At 40.0% G+C, this 18,953-nt stretch overlaps 1 long non-coding RNA gene across 2 annotated transcripts; it reads left to right on the top strand.

Annotated features, from left to right (window-relative positions):
* Positions 1-4,704: 4,704 nt before the first annotated feature.
* On the top strand, positions 4,705-11,220 carry LOC140469237 (uncharacterized). 2 transcript variants are annotated; one of them, XR_011956030.1, is made up of 4 exons: positions 4,705-4,739; positions 5,125-5,219; positions 6,995-7,096; positions 9,746-11,220. It is a non-coding gene; the product is annotated as an uncharacterized lncRNA (long non-coding RNA). The 2 variants fall into 2 exon arrangements; XR_011956031.1 differs by lacking the exon at positions 4,705-4,739 and adding an exon at positions 4,796-4,814.
* The last annotated feature ends 7,733 nt before the right edge of the window (positions 11,221-18,953 follow it).

Genomic DNA, 18,953 nt, shown 5'->3' with positions numbered 1-18,953 from the left:
GGGAAGGGTAGGGTTTAAGGGTGGAGATGTGGGTAGTGGAGGAGATGCATTGGAGGGCATCCTCTATAAGGTCACCCCTCAGCCTCCGACGCTCCAGGGAAAACAGTCCCAGCCTGTTCAGCCTCTCCCTATAGCTCAAATCCTCCAATCCTAGCAACAGCCTTGTAAATCTTTTCTGAACCCTTTCAAGTTTCACAACATCTTTCCGATAGGAAGGAGACCAGAATTGCACGCAATATTCCAACAGTGGCCTAACCAATGTCCTGTATAGCCGCAACATGACCTCCAAACTCAATACTCTGACCAATAAAGGAAAGCATACCAAACGCCTTCTTCACTATCTTATCTACCTGCGACTCCATTTTCAAGGAGCTATGAACCTGCACTCCAAGGTCTCTTTGTTCAGCAACACTCCCTAGCACCTTACCATTAAGTGTATACGTCCTGCTAAGATTTGCTTTCTCAAAATGTAACACCTCGCATTTATCCGAATTAATCTCCATCTGCCACTTCTCAGCCCATTGGCCCACCTGGTCCAGATCCTGTTGTAATCTGAGGTAACCCTCTTCGCTGTCCACTACACCTCCAGTTTTGGCATCATCTGCAAACTTACTAACTGTAACTCTTAAACTCACATCCAAATCATTTATGTAAATGACAAAAAGTAGTGGACCCAGCACCAATCCTTGTGGCACTCCACTGGTCACAGGCCTCCAGTCTGAAAAACAACCCTCCACCACCACCCTCTGTCTTCTATCTTGGACCCAGTTCTGTATCCAAATGGCTAGTTCTCCCTGTATTCCATGAGATCTAACCTTGCTAATCAGTCTCCCATGGAGAACCTTGTTGAACGCCTTACTGAAGTCCATATAGATCATATCTACTGCTCTGCCCTCATCAATCTTCTTTGTTACTTCTTCAAACAACTCAATAAAGTTTGTGAGACATGATTTCCCATGCACAAAGCCATGTTGACTATCCTGAATCAGTCCTTGCCTTTCCAAATACATGTACATCCTGTCCCTCAGGATTCCCTCCAACAACTTGCCCACCACTGAGGTCAGGCTCACCAGTCTATAGTTACCTGGCTTGTCTTTACTGCCCTTCTTAAACAGTAGCACCATGTTTGCCAACCTCTAGTCTTCCGGCACCTCGCCTGTGACAATTGATGATACAAATATCTCATGCCCTGAGTTCATCTGCCTTCCCTGTTAGGCCCCTTGAAATAAGTGCAGTTTAATTTATTAGTCCCTGCTTGCCCTGACTGTTTGACTCACTTCTGTTCTCAGCTGTACCCATCTCAGATCGATCTCTTTCCTCACTATCTCCCTGGGTCCCTCACATCCCACCCGCCCCCCCCAACTTACTAATTTAAATCCTCCTATCTACTCAGATTGTCAACCCTTGTCATTCATCTTTGCGTGACTGAACTGGCTGAGTCAGTACTGAATAAATGTCTGGAATCGCAAGTTGGCAAGTACTCAGATCCTGATGAATTTCCTCCTAGGCTGTTTAAAGAAACAGCTAGTAAGATAGTTTATGTGTTGGCTTTAACTTTCCAAAGCTCATTAGATTTGAAGAAGGACAGTTCCTTTAGATTGGTAAATGTGACTTGTTTACTCAGAAAGGGAGGAGAGCAGAAAGCAGGAAAGGATCAACCAATTAACTGAATATCCATCAGAGGGGTAAATGTTAGAAGCTCTTATTTAAGATGTTATTACATGATATGTTCAAGGAAATCAAGCAAGACCCAACATAGTTTTGTCAAAAGGAAATCATGTACAACAAATTTAATGGAGTTTTTTGAAGAAGTAACTTGTGATGTGGATAAAGGGGAACCAATAATATACTGAGGTTTCCAGAAGATGTTTGATGAGATGCCACTTCAAAGGCTACTTGGGGTAAATAAAAGCTCATGATATTGGGAGGAATTATTACACAGTTAGAAGACTGGCAAGCTAACAGTGAGCAGCGAGTCGGAAGAAATGAATCTGGATGATATATCGTCTTTGTAGGAGCTGATAGCTTGTGCTGTGTCAATTATGTTTCTGATCCTTTTGGCCAATGACCGGAGACAGAAGACATCAGATAAATATTGTCCCTTGTCCACCTCCTTTGGAAAAATAATTTTCATTTCTTCCAAGAACGTAAATTTCCTCATTTCCAAAACACTGCATTCATAGTAGGGAGTGTAGTGCCTGATAAATCTTTGGTTTGTGTTTGTAGAATGTTAGCTCTATGTAACACAGTTCATTGAGATCTCATGCTACACAGGAAATACTAATTATGGAATACTTCATGAACACAATTCTAAAGAGGACTGCACTTTCCAACAATTCCGATGTTTACTTTGTGGTTGCCAGAAAGTTGCTTATTTGAGAACTTAACATAGGAGATGCTTTCAAACTCTTTAAATCTGCAGATGGGAAACTTGGCCTGTCCTTGAATGTTGCCAGTATAAAACTCATCAATCCATACCTGGTCAGCAAATATTCCATCTCCAACATATGTCGAATGAGAGTCTTTGGAATAGGTTGTGCACTTCCCCTTATTCAGTAGCCACCAATTTCAAAAGGCCAGCATTGCCAGGGTAATTTTCCATTGGATTTTCGCTCCAGCTCAACCTTCTACAGATTGGATCTGTGATATTTTGGCAACAAAAAAATCTCTACTAGTCATCACAGTCCTAGTGTACAGAGCAGCGGTCATCACCAAGCTCTTGATGTGCAGAATGAACTGGACTGTGTCCCAATGATACGTAACCACTGCCAGAAAAATTCCATCAGCCAATATCTCTTCTGCATTTTCCAGATTAATGGATAGATTGAACAAATGCTGGTGCCCTTTTTGAAGTGTTTCTGCAAAATGACTTACTGCATGTGAAGTATTGCAAAGTGAGTATTGTATGCCTAGACCATCTGGAGACTGTAAATCAGAAGACAGTGCAGGATGAGGGGTATATTGAATGCCAGAAGGAGGGTTGCATAAGAGGATGCTATCAATGGTTTCAAACTCCACTGTTGGTTTTGCCCTTAGTTGTGACTTGTATAGAGATAACTAACAGTGATCATCTCCTCAATGAGGGTAAGGTCATACAGTTGTACCTTTCCCCCTTCATTGAGGTCTTGATTGTGGGCACCATCTTTTCATGCGTGAGAAAAGGAGGTTTGTTGCTGTGCAATCAGTCGGAATAATTTATCTATCGTATTTGAATAGCCAGTAGTGTTTGTGAGGCTGTGGGATGTGGCTATGAGACTTTGAGAGCTCCTCAGTATTTGAGGATGATGTGAGGAAAGTTAGCTCTGAGTTGTACCTGATACAGGCCGTTGAGAATTGGGCAGAAGGTGAGTGGGGCAGTAAGTGAAGTAACTGGTCTATTTATGAAGATATAACATTAAAACATGTGAATTTGAAAAAGCGTCCATGAATCTGTAATAGTGGAGGGCTTTCAAAATCAGCAAAAGTTACAACATACCTTTTGTAATCATGGATCATCTCTGCTGGCCACTTCAGGTACATTCGCAAGATCATTAAATTTTTTCCTGAATCACAACAAGGACCTTGGGGCTATCTGTATGCACTGACCATGATGGTTATCTGCCTACTCAGTGCCTGTCTCGAGGACCTTCTGCCCCAACTGGGAATTGGTCCACCTTTGTCCTGTCCACCTCCTGTACCATGGCCTCTAGTGCAAAGTCAGAGAACCTTAGAGAATTCCCTCTTCCAACATCTACTACATCTTTAGTTCACACCGACCCACACTTAACAAAACTAAATAAAGGGGCATTTCAATGCCAGGACTGAGGCTTGGGGTGATGTGGGAGTGGGACAATGAGAGTGGGTCTTAGGGGTAGTTAATAACGGCCTGGTGGGAGTATTTCAACTTGAATGTGAATTTGAAAGAGCGTCCGTGAATCTGTAATGGTGTAGGGCTTTCAAAATCAGCAAAAGTTACAACATACCTTTTGCAATCACAGATCATCTCTGCTGGCCAATTAATTCACTGACAGACCTGTTAAAATCCTCAAACTCACCTTGAAGATCCCCAGGATCAGGCTGACCAAGAAACACCGAACATAAGATATTCCTTTAGAGATATGGCCGTTTAAATAAATGAGAATCCCTTTGGGTAATGGACAGTTCTCCATCCAGCAAGAGATACAGGCTGGCTTTCAATAGTGTGGTAAATTACACACAAATGTGGATCTGCAGCTGGGTGTAAACACTAGGCTGAGGGTTATTATTGTTTAAAGTAGCAGGTAGCATCATGATCCCCAGACCTGTTTGCAGACATGATTCAGAATATTCCATCACACACAGCTCCCAATGCTACTTCTAACTCTGCTTTATGTCCATATCATATTTTTCATTTACAGTCCTCTTTAACAAACAGTAGTTCCTGTAAAACAGCATTTTCACTTATTATCTAAATTGCACACAGTTCCAATGTCCAGTCCAGAGAAAAACAGTCAAGGAGCATTTGAAGCTGCTCCAGCAACGTTTCAATAAAAGACTGATCAACAGAGCCTTATAAACAGGGACAGGAAAGCCTGACTGGCTGAAGTCTAGAAAATCTGAATAATTACATGAACTGATATTCCATCTTGCTTCAACTGGATAGTTCTGTTTTGTTCACGTGTTACATGGTTGTTGTGGTAACAAAAGGTGGAGTTACTATCTACCTATAAAAACCTTCAAGGTAAAGTTCAGCAGCTGATTCTTGGCAACTGCACACAAGGGTAAGGTTCAACTGTATTGCAGATAATGGTTACAGTTTAACATTGAGTCTGTGTTGAGTTCTGCACAAATTATAGGTATTTTCTAATCAACCTATTCCAAAATATTATTACATATTGTGTGATCCAAGTTTAGCAGATATTTATCAGGTTAATTTCCGCTTTTCTAGATAAAATTATTAATATTGTAGACACTAGTATATACACAATTAACAGCATAATGTTTCTGGTGCTAGATGATGTTATTAAATTCTCTCCTTTGTGTAATAGGCTCTCAACATTTATTCGATACTGTTTGCAGGAAGTTTACTGCAGTATAAATTGTAGGACTAATTGTCAGTTTTAAAGTTGATTCACAACATAATGCCTACTGGTTTGTACCCTGCAGGTCAAATTCATACCTGGGTTCTGTGGGCAACTTCTAACAGAAATCAGTTGTGAGTGGAAAAAGAAGATACAAGATGGTATGAGTTATTACTAATGGTAAGGTGCTCCCATCTCACTTGTTACTTCATTTAATCTGAGGCAGGCAGAAAATAAGTGCTTCTTATTCACTGAGTGTAATTACTACATATTGCTCCAAATAAATGATGAGTCATTCAAGGAAAGTCTGCATTAAAAGCAAATGATCTGTGTTATGACTTTTTTAATTACAACATGCATTTCGAACAACATTGTAAGTAAATTTCCAAACAGTATGTTAAGAAATATAAACAGGACAAACTGAACAGGTCTGGTAGCATCCGTGGAGAAAGAAAGAGTTAATGTTTCTCTCTCTACCGATGCTGACAGACTTGCTGAGTTTCTCCAGGAATTCATATTTTTATTTCAGATTTTCAGCATTTGCAGTGTTTTGAATTTATTATAGTGTTAAGATGATTTATAGGAACCAGAACAAGCCATTCATAAAATATTTGGTTGTATCATTGTTTCCAAGTCTTGGGTTCTGTTTAATTTCAGTATATAATGCTAAAATGTGGGTTAGGATTCTTTTGAATCTTTGTAAAGGAAAATTGGAGACTTATTCAGCCTTTATAGTTTGCACAGCTAACTGCAGTAGATTACTGTCCTTTCCTTTGCTGATTGGAATTGAGAAAAGGGAAGATGCAACAAGACCTGGGTGTCCCAGTGCACCAATCGCTGAAATAAAACATGGCAGATGTAGCAGGTGGTAAAGAAGACAAGAGGTATATTGGTCGCTATAATGACAGAATTGGAATATGGAACGGAGATACCTTTCTGTTTTGTGTAAGATCTTGGTGAGACCACACCTGGAGTATTGTGGCAGTTTTGGTCTCCTTATCAGAGGGAAGTTCAACGAAGCTTTGCCAGGTGGATTCTTGGGATGGCAGGACTGCTATATGAAGAGAGACTAGATTGGTTAGGATCATATTCACTTGTATTGAGAAGAATGGAGGGCAGGGGTGGGGGATGGTGCTGGTGATGCAATCTCAGAAATCCGTAAAATTCTAACAGGACTAGCCATAACAAACACAGGAAGGATGCTCTCAAAGATGGGCAAGTCTAGAACCAGCAGTCACAGTTTAAAGATATAGGGTAGCCATTTAGGAAGAATTTCTTCACCCAGAGAGAGTGGTGAGCCCATGGAACTCTTATGCCTCAGAAAACAGTTGAAGTTAAAATATTGAATGATTTCGAGAGAGAGAGAGATAAGCTCTTAGGGTTAAAGGGATCAAATGATTTGGGAAGAAAGTGGGAACAGGATACTGAGTTGGATAATCAGCCATGATAATATTGAATAGCAGAACAGGCTTGAAAAGCCTACACCTGTTTTTATGTTTCATGTTTCTATGATGGGTAATACATGTACCAGCGGACCATAAAGGCAGAGGAAAAGTTCAAACAGGAGGTGTCTAATATAATTTCCACAAACAATATTGCATTTTCATTTCAGTTGGAGCACAAATTAATTTCTATCCTTTGCACCCAGACTTGATGGGTTAATTCTGTGCTGGTATTCAATGACCCCTGTTGCTTTTTTTGGCTTCGTTGCACTTTTCTCATCATTTGCAGTACTTTCCGTGAGCAAGAAATAACCTGTAGACTTGCTTCAGTGTGCATACTTTACCTGAGCCTGTCAAAAGCGGCTTTATCCCTGAATGTTTCCTTACTTAATCTAACACCCTATAACAGGAACCGATGTATTGTTCCAAACAGCATAACTGACCGGAATATGTAACAAAAGTAATAGCTGGCAATTCAACGAGTTTTATTTGTAAATTTCTTTTCTCCCCAAGCCTGCCGATATGTGGCACGGAAGATCTCTGCCCTTTGTGGCAGGAAGGAGGAAGATCGGACGGTATCTGTATCTACTCCGGCTGCAGTCAGTCAGGCAAAGTGTACGTGTATCGTTAAGATTTCTTGTTGCTTTTAATACCGTAATGCATGATGAAAAAACATTTTTTTTCTGGTGTAAAGCAGACAGTCTCTTCAAGTTGTGCCTTTGAAAATTTATTGTAAGTTACTGAGACCTGTTTATCTCAAACTACCATAGGAATTTTAGGTAATAAAGCAGATGACAATGTAAGTGCTTGCATTGTGTTAGTGTCAGCATGACTTTGCAGAGTTCGGTATTCCGTTAACAGGAAATACCTGTTTGATAAGTTGAACTCTCTTAAACCTTGCCTGGTAACATGATCTAAGCAAAATAGTAGGCAGGTGATTCACTGGAAAGACAACAGGAAATTTTGCCTCCAGGTATTCAGACAGAGAACATTAAAATGACAGGTCATATTTGCAGAATGTCAGATTTCATCTCGATTACAAGAGCAATGCTGGAGCCTTGTCGATCCTTTAAGAGATTCCATTCCCTCTCGCCTCACAATGATTCCTGGACCACAGAACAACAAAATGCACACAACAAACAGGGATTTGACTCAAACATCAAATTAATTGGCAGAAATTGCTGGAGAAACTGACAGCATCTGTGGAGATAAAGCAGATTTAACATTTCGGGACAAGAGACCCTTCCTCAGATGCTGGTAACAGTGGCACCATTTCAACTCAGTTTAAAATTCATTCACAAGCCCTGCTATTCATAGGTCATAGTTGCTTTATTCAATCTTCACTTTCCCTTCTGGTTTTCTTTGGCTGAAGTAATGCTGGTATTTGAAGTCAGAAAGTTGACATATTTTAAAAACCAGAGCCGAAAAATGTGTTGCTGGAAAAGCGCATCAAAGGAGCAGGAGAATCGACCTTCTTCAGCAACTCTTTGGCAGTGTTTTAACGGTAGTGTAAATTTAAAGTATGTTCTGCTTAAAGTCAATTAGCTTTTCCAACAACACATTTTTCAGCTCTGATCTCCAGCACCTGCAATCCTCACTTTCTCCTAGATGTTTTAAAAACCATACCTACCAAAGTCTCCTCTATAAAATATAGTAGAGGTTTAATGGGCACCTTAGGAGTTAGTTGTAGAAACACTTCAAGCAAATATTCTGTCACTAATCTGACTTCTTTTCTTGTTCTATTATAGCTTTCCTGGTTAAAGTCTAACCTTTAAAGTCAAGATTCGTGTTTAAAACATTCTGGTCACCTGGTCTGAACAGTAATCTGGACCCAAAACGTTAATTTTGCTTTATTCGCATAGATGCTGCCTGACCTGCTGGGTTTCTCCAGCAATTTTGGTTTTTCTGTCAAATGTCCAGTATTGGCAGTTTTTTTGTTTTGTTAAATTCGTTGGTCTTGTTGCTTTAATAACAAAAGTGCAAACCCCTTTGTAATTTGACTGAAACTTATAATCACATACATGACTCTGATATGGACCAGACCAAACCTCCTCAAAATATATTAAGGGAGCCTAGACCCTAATTTTTTTCTTATTTTAAACAAAAGTGTAAGGCACTACATTCCACGTGTAATTCAATTGGTCAAGCTAATTGACTTTAAGCAGAACATACTTTAAATTTACACTACCGTTAAAACACTAACAAAAGAAAGAGAATTAGCTTAACTGTAACTACTGAAATGTTTATCAAAATAATAGCTGTATTAACTACAACTAATTGACTGTTCCAATATAATAACATCCCACAAATGCACCCTTGATCAAGGCAAATTCAGTAAAATAGATTGTCTCAAATGCAGTTCTAGTAGCAGGAAGAGAACCCCAGCTTTTAGCTGTCAGAGAGAGAGGAATAAGAGCTTCCACAACCAGCTTCAAGATCCAGAAAGCTAAAACGAAATATCCTGATTCTTTGGGAGCTTGAACCCACCCATTCAGGCTGCTTTTATTGTTCCAACTTTTTTTTTAAAAAGCCCTACGGCCACAAGCTGTTTACTCTATTGGATTTCAGCAGACTGCTTAATACCTTTGTCTCAACTTTCTTCATTAAAAAAAGGACAAAATATATCTCTTAAACCCATAGTATTGTCACAGTTCCTTGTTACTAGTATTTATCATAGGGCAGGTTCCGGAAAGGAGTGGTCTGTGTTTTTCTTCACCTGATTATGGGGTCTAGAACCAGGGGACCCAGCCTCAGAATAAAAGGCAAGCCATTTAGGATTGAGATGAGGAAGAATCTCTTCACTCAAGAGTGGTGAATCTTTGGAACTCTACCTCAGAGTGCTGTGAAAGGTGGGGGATTATGTAAGTTCAAGAAAGAAACTGATAGGTTTCTAGTTACTAACAACATCAAGGGATATGAAGGTAGCCTAGGAATATGGTGTGTTGATGGATGATCACCCATATTCTAGAATGGGGGAGGTGGCTGCTGGATTGAATAACATAAGAGCCTCCTATGCGTGTGTTCCTAGCCAGGATTAGAGGTTAAAATGACCAGCTTTCCCTTTCAGTTTCTTCAGGCACAGTATACCTCTCACACCTCCCTACATAAACTTTGAAGGTTTTCAGAATTACTCCTGACAAGAGAGAGAGAGTAGAAGTTCTAAAATGTGTTGAAGTATTCAGTAGTGAATGATTGGTGGTGTGCTAACTACTTAATTGCACCATGAACAGCTTCACTTTATTTTTTGCTTTCATTTCTGTTTAGATCCGAATGTAGATCATGGAAAAATGCAAATGCCAATCCACAAAGAAGTACCACATTCTCGGCCTCTCAATCAGCAATGTGGCCCCTGAGGGTAAAGAATGGCTCCTGTAAAGGGGCCTCAGCCACTTCAGTGTATTTTGGAAATGTGGCTAATTTTCCAACAACAAACTGAAAGAGAAACTGTTGTTCATGTACAGTGATTGATGAAGGCTTGTTCACAACCTCTCATTGTAGAAATGAACTTGTCTGAAGATATTTTACTTGTAACTCTAAAACAGCAGAATTTAGAAATGTCTACATTGATGCTAATTTTCTGTTACTAACTTATTGAGAAAGCATAATGCCCTTAATTAAAGATTTGGTTTATTTTCAATCTCATTGCTGCTAACAGTAGCACCATTTCAACTCAGTTTAAAATTAATTCACAAGCCCTGCTACTCATAGGTCATAGTTGCTTTATTGAATCTCCACTTTCCCTTCTGGTTTTCTTTGGTTGAAGTAATGCTGGCATTTGAAGTCAGAAAATTGACATGTTTTAAAAACCATACCTACCAAAATCTCCTCTATAAAATAGTTGAAGTTTAATGGGTTCCATAGTAGTTATTTGAAGAAACACTTCAAGCAAATATTTCTGTCACTAACCTGACTTCTTTTCTTGTTCTATTATAGCTTTCCTGGTTAAAGTCTAACCTTTAAAATCAAAGTTCATGTTTAAAACCACAAACACATTCTGGTCACCTACCCTGAACAGCAATCTGTATTTGATTCGATACTTTCCCCAAACTAATATAAATATCAGCCATCACTACTACGTCAAAAAGCAGAAACATTTCAAAATACAGACTTCAAATCCTTCTCTATGCCCAATGGCCAAAGAAAATTACTCCATTTAGAAAGTTATAAACAACAACAAATGAAAATCATTGAAAATGAATTTTCTTGATCTCATCCATCCAAGTTGACTTTGGCTTTTTCCTGATGAAGGGCTTTTGCCCGAAACCTCGATTTCGCTGCTCATTGGATGCTGCCTGAACTGCTGTGCTCTTCCAGCACCACTAATCCAGAATTTGGCTTTTTGTAGATGATTACGGCAGATATTCAGCAAGATGAGCACACTCCTTTAGTAAATTAAAATATTCATATCATAATGAAATAAGTTTATGAAGAGGGTTCCATGATGCCCTATAAAGTTATGTTAATTTGACATTCTTGAAATCCTATTCCCAAAGTTGTGAACACTAACAGATTCTGGTGGAATTAAATCTGTTATGCTTACAATGCTGAATATTGTGAAAAGACTGAATGCTTGCTTGACAAATTCTGTCAAATATTGAATCCACTCTTTTGCTGCTAACCATTGTAATTCTAACATGTTTTGTTGCTTTCCATCTTAAATATTTGCCAGCTCAACGTGTAACAAATGTAATAACCAAAAACCATACAAATGAAAATAAAATGTGTTTCAAACCCTTGAATTTGAATTGATTTTGTAAGTATAATATTCTGCCAATGAAGTTCCTGTTATGAATGCTCATTAAATGTGGAAATAATGAACATAACAACTAGGAGCAGGAGTAGGCCCACCTGACCCCTCATGCCTGCTCCACCATTCAATAAGATCACGGCTGATCTTTCCATAGACTCAGCTCCATTTACCTGTGCTTGGCTCTTACTTTCTTTACTGTTCAAAAATGTATCGATCTTAGCTTTAAAAACATTTACTGAAGAAGCCTCAACTACTTACTCTTTGGGTCAAGAAGTTCCTTCTCAATTCAGTCCTAAATTTGCTCCCCCTAATCTTGAGGTAATGCCCTCCTGTCCTAGTTTCACCTGCCAGTTGAAACATCCTCTCTACCTCTATCTTATCTATTCCCTTCATAATTTTATGTTTCTAGAAGATCACCCCTCACTCTTCTAAATTCCAATGAATATAATCCTAGTCTGCTCTGTCTCTCCTCATAAGCCAACCCCCTCGACTCCAGAATCAACCTAGTGAACCTCCTCTTCACCTCCTCTCGTGCCAGTACATCCTTTCTCAAGTAAGGAGATCAAAACTGCACGCTGTACTCCAGGTGTATCCTCACCAGTGCCCTGTACAGCTGCAACATAGTCTCCCTTTTTTAAACTCAATCCCTTTAGCAATGAAGGACAAAATTCCATTTGCCTTCTTAATTTCCTGTTGCACCTGCAAACCAACCTTCTGTGATTCATGTAGGATACCCAGGTCCCTCTACACAGCAGCATGTTGTAGTTTCACACTATTGAAATGATAGTCCTTTCTACTCCTATTCCTACCAAAATGGATGAGTTCACATTTATTAATATTGTACTCCATCTGCCAGAACTTTGCCCGCTCACTTAAATAACGTCCCTTTGCAAAGTTTCACAGTCCTCTGGAAACTTTGCTCTACCACTCATCTTAATGCTATCTGAAAACTTTGACACACTACACATGGTCACCAACTCCATATTATCAATCTAAGTTGTGAATAATTTCGGTCTCACCACTGAGGCACACCACTCGTAACTGATTGCCAACCAGAAAAGCACTAATTTATCCACACTCTTTGCTTCCTGTTAACCAATCCTCTATCCATGCTAATACATTACCCATAATGTCATACATCTTTATCTTATGCAGCACCCTTTTTTGCAGCATCTTGTTGAATCTCTAGATACACCACATCTACTGGGTCCCAGTTGTCCGCCATGCTCATAATGTTTTCATAGAATTCTAGTAGATTAATTAAGCATGACTTGCCCTTCATGAACCCATGCTGCATCCGCCCAAAAGGAACAATTACTAACTAGATGCCTTGCTATTTCTTCCTTGATAATAGACTCAAGCATCTTCCTCACTCCAGAAGTTAAGTTTACCAGTCTATAATTCCTCATCTTTTGTGTAACTCATTTTCAAAATAGTGGTGTCACATTTGCTGTTTTCCAATCTGCTGGAACTGCCACAGAGTCCAGTGAACTTTGGAAAATTACTACAAGTGTATTTGCTATTTCTCCCGCCATCTCTTTTAATACCCTGGAATGCATTCCATCAGGACTAAGAGACTTGTCTGCTGTTAGCTCAATTAGCTTGCCCAACACTACATCGAGGTCCTCACCTACCTTCATTTCTTTGTCAATTACTGGCATGCTACTCATGTCCTCCACTGTGAAGACTGACACAAAATACCTGTTCAGTGCCTCGGCCATTTCCTCATATTCCCATTGCTAAATCCCCCTTCCCATCCTCTAAATGACAATGTTTACTTTATAGCTACTCTTTTTTGTTTTATATATTTGTAGAAACTTTTGCTATGTGTTTATATTCTGAGCTAGTTTATTCTCATAATCCATCTTACTTTTCTTTATAGATTTTTTTGTGGCTTTCTGTTGATGTTTAGAGCTTTCCCAATCTTCTAATTTCCTGCTGTACTTGACCACTTTGTATGCCTTCTCTGTAAGTTTAGAAGCCTCCCTTATTTCCTTAGATATCAATGGAAGACTACCCCTTTTCCTATAATCCTTCCTTTTCACTGGTGTATACTTTCACTGAGTACTTTGAAAAATAGCTTTGAAAGTTCTCCACTGCTTGTCAAATGTCCCATCATAAAGTCTTTGCATCCAGTCTACTTTAGCTAACTCCTCCTTCATCCTATTGGCGTGTCCTTTGTTTAAGCGCAGGACCCTGGGATTAGATTTTATCTTTTCACCTTCCATCTGTATTCTAAATTCAACCATACTGTGATCGCTCCTTCCTTATTTCTGTCCCATCACACAAGACCAGATCGAGGATATCTTGCTCCCTCATTGGTTCCATTACATATTGTTCAAGAAAACTATCGCAGGTACATTCAATGAACTCTTCCTCAAGGCTAACATGACAACCTGGTTCAACCGATTGACATGCAGATTAAAACCCCATGATAATTGCTGTTATCTGTTTATTGCTGCCCCAATGTGATGCTATTACTCGGTAGCCTATAGACTATGCTGATCAATGATGTTTTCTTCCTAGAATTTCTAACTTCCACCTAAAATGATTCAACCTTATTCTCCATAGAGTCATAGAATCATAGAGGTGTACAGCATAGATCTAACTCATCCATGCTGACCAGATATCCCAACCTAATCTCGTCCCATTTACCAGCACTTGGCCAATGTCACTCTAAACCCTTTCTATTCATATATCCATTCAGATGCCTTTCAAATGTTGTAATTGTACCAGCCTCCACCACTTCCTCTGTCAGCTCATTCCATTCACATACCACCTTCTGCGTGAAAAAGTTGACCCTTAGGTTCCTTTTGTATCTTTCCCCTCTCACCCTAAACCTATGCCCTCTCGTTCTGGACCCTCCATGCACAGGGAAAAGACCTTGCCTATTTATCCTATTCATGCCCCTCATGATTTTATAAACTTCTATAAGATCACGCCACAGCCTCTGACGCTCCAGGGAAAACAGCCCCAGCCTATTCAACCTCTCCCTGTAACTCAAATCCTTCAACCCTGGCAACATCCTTGTAAATCTTTTCTGAAACCTTTCAAGTTTCACAATATCCTTCCGATAAGGAGGAGACCAGAATTGCATGCAATATTCCAACAGTGGCCTAACCAATGTCCTGTACAGCTGCAACATGACCTCCCAACTCCTGTACTCGATACTCTGACCAATAAAGGAAAGCATACCAAACACCTTTCAAGGAGCTATGAACCTGCACTTCAAGGTCTCTTTGTTCAGCAACATTTTCCGGGACCGTACCACTAAGTGTCTAAGTCCTGCTCTGATTTGCTTTTCCAAAATGGAGCACCTCACATTTATTTAAATTAAACTCCATCTGCCATTCCTCAGTCCATTGGCCTATCTGATCAAAATCCCATAGAACCTATGTCATTTCTCACCACCGTCCTGATGCCATAGAGTCATAGAGATGTACAGCATGGAAACAGATCCTTCGGTCCAATCCGTTCATGCCGACCAGATATCCCAACCCAATCTAGTCCCACCTGCCAGCACCCAGCCCATATCCCTCCAAACCCTTCCTATTCATATACCCATCCAAATGCCTCTTAAATGTTGCAATTGTATCAGTCTCCACCACTTCATCTGGCAGCTCATTCCATACACGTACTACCCTCTGCATGAAAAAGTTGCCCCTTAGGTCTCTTTTATATCTTTCCCCTCTCACCCTAAACCTATGCCCTCTAGTTCTGGACTCCACAACCCCAGCGAAAAGACTTTGCCTATTTATCCTATCCATGCCCCTTATGATTTTGTAAACCTCTCTAAGGTCACCCCTCAGCCTCCGACACTCCAGGGAAAACAGCCCCAGCCTGTTTAGCCTCTCCCTATACCTCAAATCCTCCAACCCTGGCAACATCCTTGTAAATCTTTTCTGAAACCTTTCAAGTTTCACAACAGCTTTCCGATAGGAAGGAGACCAGAATTGCACACAATATTCCAACAGTGGCCTAACCATTGTCCTGTACAGCTGCAACATGACCAACTCCTGTACTCAATACTCTGACCAATAAAGGAAAGCATACCAAACGCCTTCTTCACTATCCTATCTACCCGCAACTCCACTTTCAAGGAGCTATGAACCTGCACTCCAAGGTCTCTGTTCAGCAACACTCCCTAGCACCTTACCATTAAGTGTATAATTCCTGCTAAGATTTGCTTTCCCAAAATGCAGTACCTCGCATTTATCTGAATTAAACTCCATCTGCCACTTCTCAGCCCATTGGCCCATCTGGTCAAGATCCTGTTGTAACCTGAGGTAACCCCCTTCGCTGTCCACTACACCTCCAATTTTGGTGTCCTCTGCAAACTTACTAACTGTACCTCTTATGCTCGCATGCAAATCATTTATGTAAATGACAAAAAGTAGAGGACCCAGCACTGATCCTTGTGGCACTTCACTGGTCACAGGCCTCCAGTCTGAAAAACAACCCTCCACCACCCTCTGTCTTCTACCTTGGAGCCAGTTCTGTATCCAAATGGCTAATTCTCCCTGTATTTCATGAGATCTAACCTTGCTAACCAGTCTCCCATGGGGAACCTTGTCGAACGCCTAACTGATGTTCATATTGATCACATCTACTGCTCTGCCCTCATCAATCCTCTTTGTTACTTCTTCAAAAAAACTCAATCAAGTTTGTGAGACATGATTTCTCACACACAAAGCAATGTTGACTATCCCTAATCAGTCCTTGCCTTTCCAAATACATATACATCCTGTCCCTCAGGATTCCCTCCAACAACTTGCCCACCACTGAGGTCAGGCTCACCGGTCTATAGTTCCCTGGCATGCCTTTACCGCCCTTCTTTATCAGTGGCACCACATTTGCCAACCTCCAGTCTTCTGGCACCTCACCTATGACTATCGATGATACAAACATCTCAGCAAGAGGCCCAGCAATCACTTCTCTGGCTTCCTACAGAGTTTGCGAGTACACCTGATCAGGTCCTGGGGATTTATCCACCTTTAACCGTTTCAAGACATCCAGCACTTGCTTCTCTATAATCTCAGAGCTACACCACCTCCCTTACCTTCCTGTCTGTCCTTCCGAATCATCTGATACCTCTGGATATTTAACTCCCAGTCGTGATCATCCTGCAATCATGCCTCTGTAATAGCTACTTAACCATATCCATTCGCAATAATCTGTGCTGTTAATATTCATAACAAGGTGGATGCATTATGAGCATTAAGGTAAAGTAAATGATTAATCATCTTATCTTTCTGTCAGATAAAACAGCAACATAACTAGGTAAATACAGATTGTAAACTCAAATGATCAGACTTGTATAAGCTTATATATTATTTCTCTATATGCAGGAATTTATAAAATTTGGTTTGGTTGTACTTCCAAGACATTAATATAGAGACTGTAAACTATAAAGTCATAATTTTATCACGCAGTTTAGAAAATATCATTAACCATCATGTTGCGTTATGTGGTGATCATCTGAAAGCCTTGATTTGATTCTAGCTTTACATTGGTCTCCTGTTAGTGCTATTGATTATGTGCGATATTTTGCTTTCAGTTTCCAAGAATTCCCTAACATAGTCAGTTAATAGTAACTTTCCTATCAGGATGAAAAACAGTGTTCATGGTGGAGAATGGTACTAAACCCTTTCAAATATATAAAATTCATGGCCAAAATGGCAGCATATTGTTAAAAAATGCACACTCTTGGGAAGCTGGAATACGGATATGTATACCCATCCTTGAATCGATAAGATGTACCTTGCTAGGCCGCATATATTCATTTTAAAACTGCAATGTGTCTTTCAAAACCATTCAAACATTTTCCTCTACTTCTACATGGTACTTCAAGGCCAGGTCAAGACAGACAGCATTTTTAAAAGGTCAAAACCATAACTTCACTCGTTCTATTCACTCCTGTCTAAATTTCTTTGGCAATGGAGATAAATCATCCCATTACATATTCTAAACATACATGTGGAGTTACGTGCTCTACACAGGAGTAGGGTTCCACTCACAATAGTTGGAATAATAACTGCACAATAACTGCAGAACACCAGGTAACATGGTACACAGAAATGGTCTTCCATCTTTGATGCAGCATGAAAATCTATTGAATGCAAAACATCATCCTCTCTTCCTGGCGGTTTAGAGCCAAAATCGATTGCATTGCCAATCTTCAAACAGATTGCCTATTGACATGTTCCTTTATGATCAAATCTGTTTTACTTTTGCCACAATTGTCTGTAATTTAATCTCCTGGGAGACAAAGGAGATGCAAAACATAAAACCAGTCCACATGACAGGGCTCGTCCATACATGAATTTAATGTGTTTTTTATAAAACATAAGTGATCAGAGTACCAGAATGGAGTTACCCAGCAATTAGACTCAGATTTGAACAATTTAGATAAACACGTCTGAACTGACAGAGAGTCTGAGACTTCTACAGTTGTTTCAATGAGTAGGGGAATTGTTCAATTAGGATTGAAACTTCTCAGGCCATTTCCCTGCAGTACATCGAGACTTCAGCAGTGTCTATTTCACCTCCATGGTTACATGGTCTCTGACGATCCAAAGATCTGAAGATTTAGGCCATTAATTTAGAACAGATTTAAAATTAGATTGAGAATCATGAGTGTACAAATGTGCAGCATATTTGGGCAAAATTCAGTTTTCTGATATTTCGTTGGGCCAGTACTGACACACAAAGACTGGCGAGCAAACAATACTTAGGAAATCAAAAAGGAAGAACATTGAAGAGAAAATAGAATCTATACACCCTGAAATATTCTCCTAGAATACAGAATTCTGGTAGACAGAACATTTGACTGAATATGCTTGTTCAACATGCAAGGAGTCAGTCAACGTGACTATAGTTTGTTAGTATCCCAACACTCTGTGAGACTTTGATCAGATTAGTCTGAACAGAATAAAATTTGCTTTTGCTGATATCCTGCTGACACTGGTTGCTTTATCACACACCTAAGTTGAGGCAGCTGCAGTTGAATAACACCAGTGAATCTGTCCACGGCATTTCACACAAAGGTAAAACAAATGGAAAAGAGAACGGGAGAAGGTTTAATCGGATGGCTCCTACAAAGAGTTGCTATAGGGCACACTGGGCTGTATGACCTTCTGTGATGTATGATTGAGGCCCAAAACCTACACAACACATTGCTGTCCCTAGCCGAGTTACCCATTCTCATTTTGCAATAATGTTGTTATTCATTAATTTTATAAATTGTCTGTAATATCGATTTAAAAGGCACAAGTCAGAATCTGATGGAATACTCTCCTTGTGCCTGGATGAGTGCAGCTCCAATAACACTCAAGGAACTTAACACCATCCAGGACATTACAGCCTGCTTGATTGGCACCACATCCACAAAAATCCACTCCCTCCACCACTGACGCTCAGCAGCAACAGTGAATACCATCGACAAGATGCACTACAGAAATTCACCAAGGCCCCTGAGACAGCACCTTCCAAACTTGTGACTGTTTCCATCTAGAAGATCAAGGGCAGCAGATACGCAGGAATGCCATCACCAGCATATTTCCCTCCAAGATATTCACCATTCTGACTTCTGGAAATCCATCACCGTTTCTTCGTGTCACTAGTTCAAATTCCTGGAGCTCTCTCCCTAATGGCATTATAGGTATTATTACAACACATTGATTGCAGCCATTCAAGATGGTAGCGCACCATCACTGGCTTAAG

Source organism: Chiloscyllium punctatum, chromosome 49 (genome assembly GCF_047496795.1).
Source record: "Chiloscyllium punctatum isolate Juve2018m chromosome 49, sChiPun1.3, whole genome shotgun sequence".
Lineage (NCBI taxonomy): Eukaryota > Metazoa > Chordata > Chondrichthyes > Orectolobiformes > Hemiscylliidae > Chiloscyllium > Chiloscyllium punctatum.
The sequence above is the reverse complement of the archived record's forward strand: the minus strand, read 5'-3'. Positions and strand labels throughout refer to the sequence as shown.